This window comes from Monopterus albus, unplaced genomic scaffold (assembly GCF_001952655.1).
Source record: "Monopterus albus unplaced genomic scaffold, M_albus_1.0 scaffold132.1, whole genome shotgun sequence".
Classification (NCBI taxonomy): domain Eukaryota; kingdom Metazoa; phylum Chordata; class Actinopteri; order Synbranchiformes; family Synbranchidae; genus Monopterus; species Monopterus albus.
In genome coordinates this window covers 1,192,807-1,198,534 of record NW_018128012.1, presented here as the reverse complement: position 1 = coordinate 1,198,534, position 5,728 = coordinate 1,192,807, and the positions used below count along the sequence as shown (strand labels likewise).

The following is a 5,728-nucleotide window of genomic DNA, read 5'->3' as shown; positions in this document are numbered from 1 at the left end:
CCTCACTGTGACCCTGTCCTGTCCCCTCAGAGTTTCTCAAGCTCTGCTGGTAAACTACCTTCATCTCCTGCAGGACAAGGCTGAGGCAGGCCATCTTGCTGGTCCCCAGGGCCCCGTAGATGTAGAGGCTGTGTGTAGTGTGCAGTTCGATTCTGTTTTTACTATTTCATTAAGACTTTGGCAGAGCAATGTGAAAATGTGAGTAAATGGTGACTGCTCCCCTTCCTGTCAGTCACGGATATGCATAGAATCACAGACATAATATTTGCCTTGTTTTGAAGAGTCCAGCTCGTTTGTTTGAGATGTTTGTGATCACACTATATGTTGCTGAGGTTCAAAATGGATGACAATCTGGAGTGTCATTTCACCACCTGGTTTTGGTAGAAAATGGACAACGGACACTGGAATGTCCAAGCTTTTTTAAACAAAAAGGTAAAAGTGAGAAGTCTGACTTCAAATGCATTTTTCTTTAAATGTTGTAGTACTGCAACAAATATTTGAAAAGTCTGCAAATGTTTTGCTCAGTGACCAAAGGGAAAATGTAGCAGTGGATGAAATACTCACATTTTTATTTAAGCAGTGGTGGAAAGTAACTAGATGCATTTACTCAAGTACTGCACTTCTTATACTTTGTGTGGAATCTCCATGTTCTCCCTGTGCCTGTATGGGTTCTCTCCGGGTACTCCCGCTTCCTCCCACAGTCCAAAGACATGCAGCTTAGGTTGACTGGTGACACTAAATTGTCCCCTTGAGTCAGTGTGTGGTTGTTTATCTACACGTCAGCCCTGTGACTGACCGGCGACCTGCACCATCTCCGCCAACCAAAACAAAAGCAAAGCATAGCTTCTTATCAAGAGAAGAGTAAACTAAATAATAATTTGAATTATAAAAATTTATAGAAAAGAATAAACACAACATATATTCTACCTATGACTATTTTCTTCATTTGTGGTTGTCATTGCAAAATGCGGGATGTTTTAAAGGCTTTCTCATTTTTCTTTCACACATATGTGACAGTTTTCTCTTTATCTCTAACTGCTCTGTTCCACTGTCACACAGACCTTCACTGGTGATATCTTCACTGGGACGACATCTCCATTGCCAATGTACGGAAACAGTGTGTCAGTGAAAGTGTGTGTGAAGGTGTGTATGTGTGTGTTAGTGTCAGGATCAGAGAACGACAGCTTTCCTCTGCTCCAGTTCAGATTCACTCTGATCCTCTGGGGCTTCTTTTTCACTGAGAGATCAGTGTTAGGATGTGATGGAGAGGATGCTTTGTATCAACCTAAATAGTACACTATTCCCCGTAATCCAGATTATATGCCTCCCTTCCTCTGGACAGACTCTGATAACTGTCAGGTTTGCCCAGCTACACCTTCCTCTCTTCTCTTTCCTCACACTAGCCTAGCCCTTGCACTGATTACACTATTCAACACACCTGCCCCACTTCCCTGATTACTCACCAGCTGCATCTCATTAGTCTCCTCCATACTTATACACTGTTCACCAGTCATTCCCCTGCTAGTTCTTTCTCCGTCTTCAGGCCAGTGGTTGTTATTTTGTTAAGTATATGCTAAGAGTTTCACTGTTTCTCTCTTGTCCTTGTTAGTACCCTAGTCGTTATCCTGCCCTGCAGTCTCAAGTGTCTTCTTCCTCTTCGGACCTCTCCTCTGGACCCCCCTGGATTTCACCTACACCACCAGCTACCGCCTCACAGGTCGATGCACAGTCTCCCTTACCCAGTTTATCCCTGCTCTTCTGTCTACAGCCATCATCACCTCCACCTCGACTAGTCCCAGGGGTGACCTCTACGTCCGCAGCCCGGCCCATCATCATCCATCATACCACTGACTGTTTTTCTGCTGCCACTGATTGACACCCGGTCATCTACCTCATTACTCCTCCTGTATATACTTCACTAACCTTCACTGTAAATAAACCTCACTGCTTGCACCGAAGCCGGCCACCTGGGTCCGCTTCTTATCTGCTCGCTCACTCTGTATTCGAGCGCACTCTAACAAAAAGAACTGGCCAGTATGGACCCTGCTGGCTCCGGTGCAGGCAGCACCTCTGTCCCTGCACACGTCACCACCCAAATGGACAGAATGGCTCAGGCACTGCAGCAGCAACAACAGGACATTTCTACTCTCACCCAGCAGGTAGCTCAACTCACCTCGCTCCTACTGTCTCACCACGGTCACGCTGCCACCCCAGATCCACACTCCGCTCCTCGTGCTGCCCGTCGTGATCCGCCTATCCCCGAACCGGATGTCTTCGATGGCAGCGTGGATAAGTGCAGTGCCACCGGGTGTTCGATCAGCAACCACAGACATTTCGCACGGACAGAGAGAAAATCAGTTATGTTATCAACCGGCTGCGTGGGAAAGCGTTTACTTGGGCCGAGGCTGCGGACTCCAGTGGTATGCTCATCGGCACCACCATCACCGAGTTCCTGGATGAAATACAGACTGTTTTTTTCACCTTCATCTCATCAGGGTCAAGATGCCAGGGAGCTTATGACTATCCGCCAGGGGGCTCGTCGCATCCTGGATTACTCCATCGACTTCTGGGTCCTTGCGACGTAGGCCAGCTTGGGGGACCGTGCGCTACGCGCGGCCTTCTGGCACAGCCTCAAAGAGAACATCAAGGCGGAGCTGAATACACGTGACGAGCCCCCTTCTCTCTGCTCCCTGGTGGACTTGGCCATCTGGATCAACAAACAGCTATGCTCTTCCCACAAGGAAAGAGCAGGGCGGCAAGTCGGTCCCCCGGACAAGCCCGGGTATCCCTCCGCATGGGGGATTCTCAGACCTGCATTCCACGACAGACACAGACAGATGAACCCATGGACCTGGGACGTGCCCGTCTAGACCCTGAAGAACGGGCCCGCCGTATCCGCACCGAGTTGTGCCTTTATTGTGGGGCTCCAGAACATCTCATCGCCACCTACCCGGTATGGTCAAAAGAGCGGGCCCGTCAGTGAGAGTGGGGACACTGACGGGCCGTCCCTCCACCTCCACCAGGCCGGGTACCAGCTGCCTCTTCCCCGTGCTTCTGGAAACAGCTGGTCAGGTGTTCTCCCGCCATGCTCTTCTGGACTCTGGAGCGGGGGTAACCTCATGGACCTGGCCCTGGTGGAGAAACTAGGCCTTATCACCAAACCGCTTCCCCATGCGATAGAGACCCAGGATATCGATGGCCGACTGCTAACCCACATCACTGCTCCTCTTCCATCCTCAGTGCAGCCATCCTGGCCTCCTCTTCCTCTTCTAGAAACCGGTGAAGCTTCTGAAACTGCTCCTTAATCTGCCTCTCTGTGTGTCGGGCCTGGACCTGAATGTGTTCTGCTGCTTGATCAAACTCCACTTTAACTTTGCTCCAGAGCTCCAGTTTGTCCTGTAAGGGCTTCAGGGATTTCTGCAGATTCTCCCTGTGATCCTATGCAGCTTCATCGATGGGACTGAATCTGTGATTGGTGTGTTTCCTTGAGTCTCTGCAGATGTGACAAACTGACTGATGATGGTCCAGACAGAAGAGTCTGAGTTTCTCAGAGTGCAGACTGCAGAGAGGCTCTGAAGCTCTCTGGGCTCTCTCCTGTAAGGACTCACACAGGTTCTTTAACACCATGTTACAGGGTGGTTCTAACCTTGAAGATCTTCTCTTACAAACTGGACACTCACGTGTTTGCTTCTGTCTCCACCACCTCTGCAGACAGTCTTTACAGAAGCTGTGGCTGCATGACAGAATAGCAGGATCTTTAAAGACGCCCTGACAGACTGGACAGCAGAAATCCTCCTCTAGTCTGGAAGCCATTTAGTCTCTGAGTGCAGCTGAAGTCACAGCAGATACAAAGTACAGTCAGTCATGGCTCCCCTCCCCCCACTAACGTTACTGAAATGTACTTTCACTTTGTATTTTTCACGGTACATTACTTAGTAGTTTGTAGTCCAGAGACTGAAACTTTACCTCCTCTGTGTGTCCAAAGAAATGGAAAAAGGGTCCCAGTAGTCACAGGTCCTCAGGTCCAGGTGCAAGCAGTAGCGGGAAGGTCTGATGTTTTGCGGCCTCTGTTGTACCATCCAACAACTCACTCACATAGCACTGTCTCTGATAATGTCCATGAATCCTAGGTCGGAAAAGATGAATCCAGTCTTGGGAGTAAGCCGAGTTAGCTATACTACTGATACCAACATTCATTTAGCTAACGAATGCTAACAAGTTAGCTAGGTATGCTACGAGACTAGACGCAATAACACTACACAACTGCAAGACTACTCCATGCAGAACAATATCTAGTTGTGTACTCCAAATGATGTAGGACAAATATTTTACAGCAGATCCTTGAGCTGACAATCTAAGATACAACCCACATACTCGGCACATTTCATGTCCGCATAAACTTTTTTCCTTGTCTTCGTTTCTTTCACCAAACCCTACCCCGCTTTCTTCTTCTCTCCTTTCCCTGGGTGTCACTCCCTTTACCAATGGATGACCAATAATATTTTATATACAGCACTGCCTGGAATCTTTGAAATAACATGAAACAAATCACCATAAAGCTTTTAACCATATTCATCTTATGAAATCAACTTATTTATAGTAACTATTGCTTAAAAGCAAACACACTTTCTAAGGATGTTTAACCATAATACATAGTTTTTTTTACCCAGGTTACACACATTCCACTTTGTTTCCTCCACAGAATAATTGATTTCTAAGAGTCTGGAAGGTTAGGCAGAGAAATTGAAAATGTCACTGTCAAGTTTTAAAAGGAAGTATTCATGCACTTAAAAAAAGAAAACCATGCAAGTGCATATATCATTTCATGAAGTCTTTTAATTAATATTAGAATATATTTAGAAAGAATCTGATTCAACTTTGTTTTATTATAAAAGTATTGTCTTGTTTCTTTTTGCAAGTACAAACAATAAACTAAAATATTAGGCTAAAAAGACTGATGAGGCCGTTTCTCGCCAGAATTTGAACCTGGTACTTCCATCAAAGTTGACAGATGTGTTACCAGAACACCACCCGTGTACCTCCACCAGTTCAAGTGCACCTCAGGACTCAGCCAATAACCATATCAGTTTACTGTATCTGTGCAACTTCAAGGTATTCCAGGTTTAACATTAACTGACTGACAGTCTGGAGCCGGGATCGCAGTTCTGTGTGGCTTTAAAGGAGTTGGTTAAAAAAAGGCAATACAGATTTAAAGTTGTTTTTGGTTCCTTAATGATGCAGAAAATGTCCCAGCACTGACAGGTGATCCAGCTGTGGAGTGGTCCTTCATAAATGATAATCATTTGAGATGTCATCTCTAGGGCAGGGAGTTTCATTTCTCATAAATCTGATCCTTTTCCTGCTCTTTATACTTTGTCAGCTGTACATAGAAAAGATAAAACCACAAGGGACAGAAATGGATGAGTCCCAGAAAGCTGAACTTTACCAAGTCCTCTCTCACGCTATTTTTTTGATAACATGCTCACAATTACATACCAAACTCACCACTGTCATGTTTATATGCAACCCTTTGTTATAAATCCATGTTCAACTAAAGCATATGCAACAGCCATTACAGTGCCTTGCGAAAGTATTCGGCCCCCTTGAACTTTGCGACCTTTTGCCACATTTCAGGCTTCAAACCTAAAGATATAACACTGTAATTTTTTGTGAAGAATCAACAACAAGTGGGACACAATCATGAAGTGGAACGAAATTTATTGGATAT

At 45.9% G+C, this 5,728-nt stretch overlaps 1 pseudogene; it reads right to left on the bottom strand.

Moving 5' to 3' along the window:
* Positions 1-1,027: 1,027 nt before the first annotated feature.
* Positions 1,028-3,813, bottom strand: LOC109967609 (E3 ubiquitin-protein ligase TRIM17-like; annotated as a pseudogene).
* Between the last annotated feature and the right edge of the window lie 1,915 nt (positions 3,814-5,728).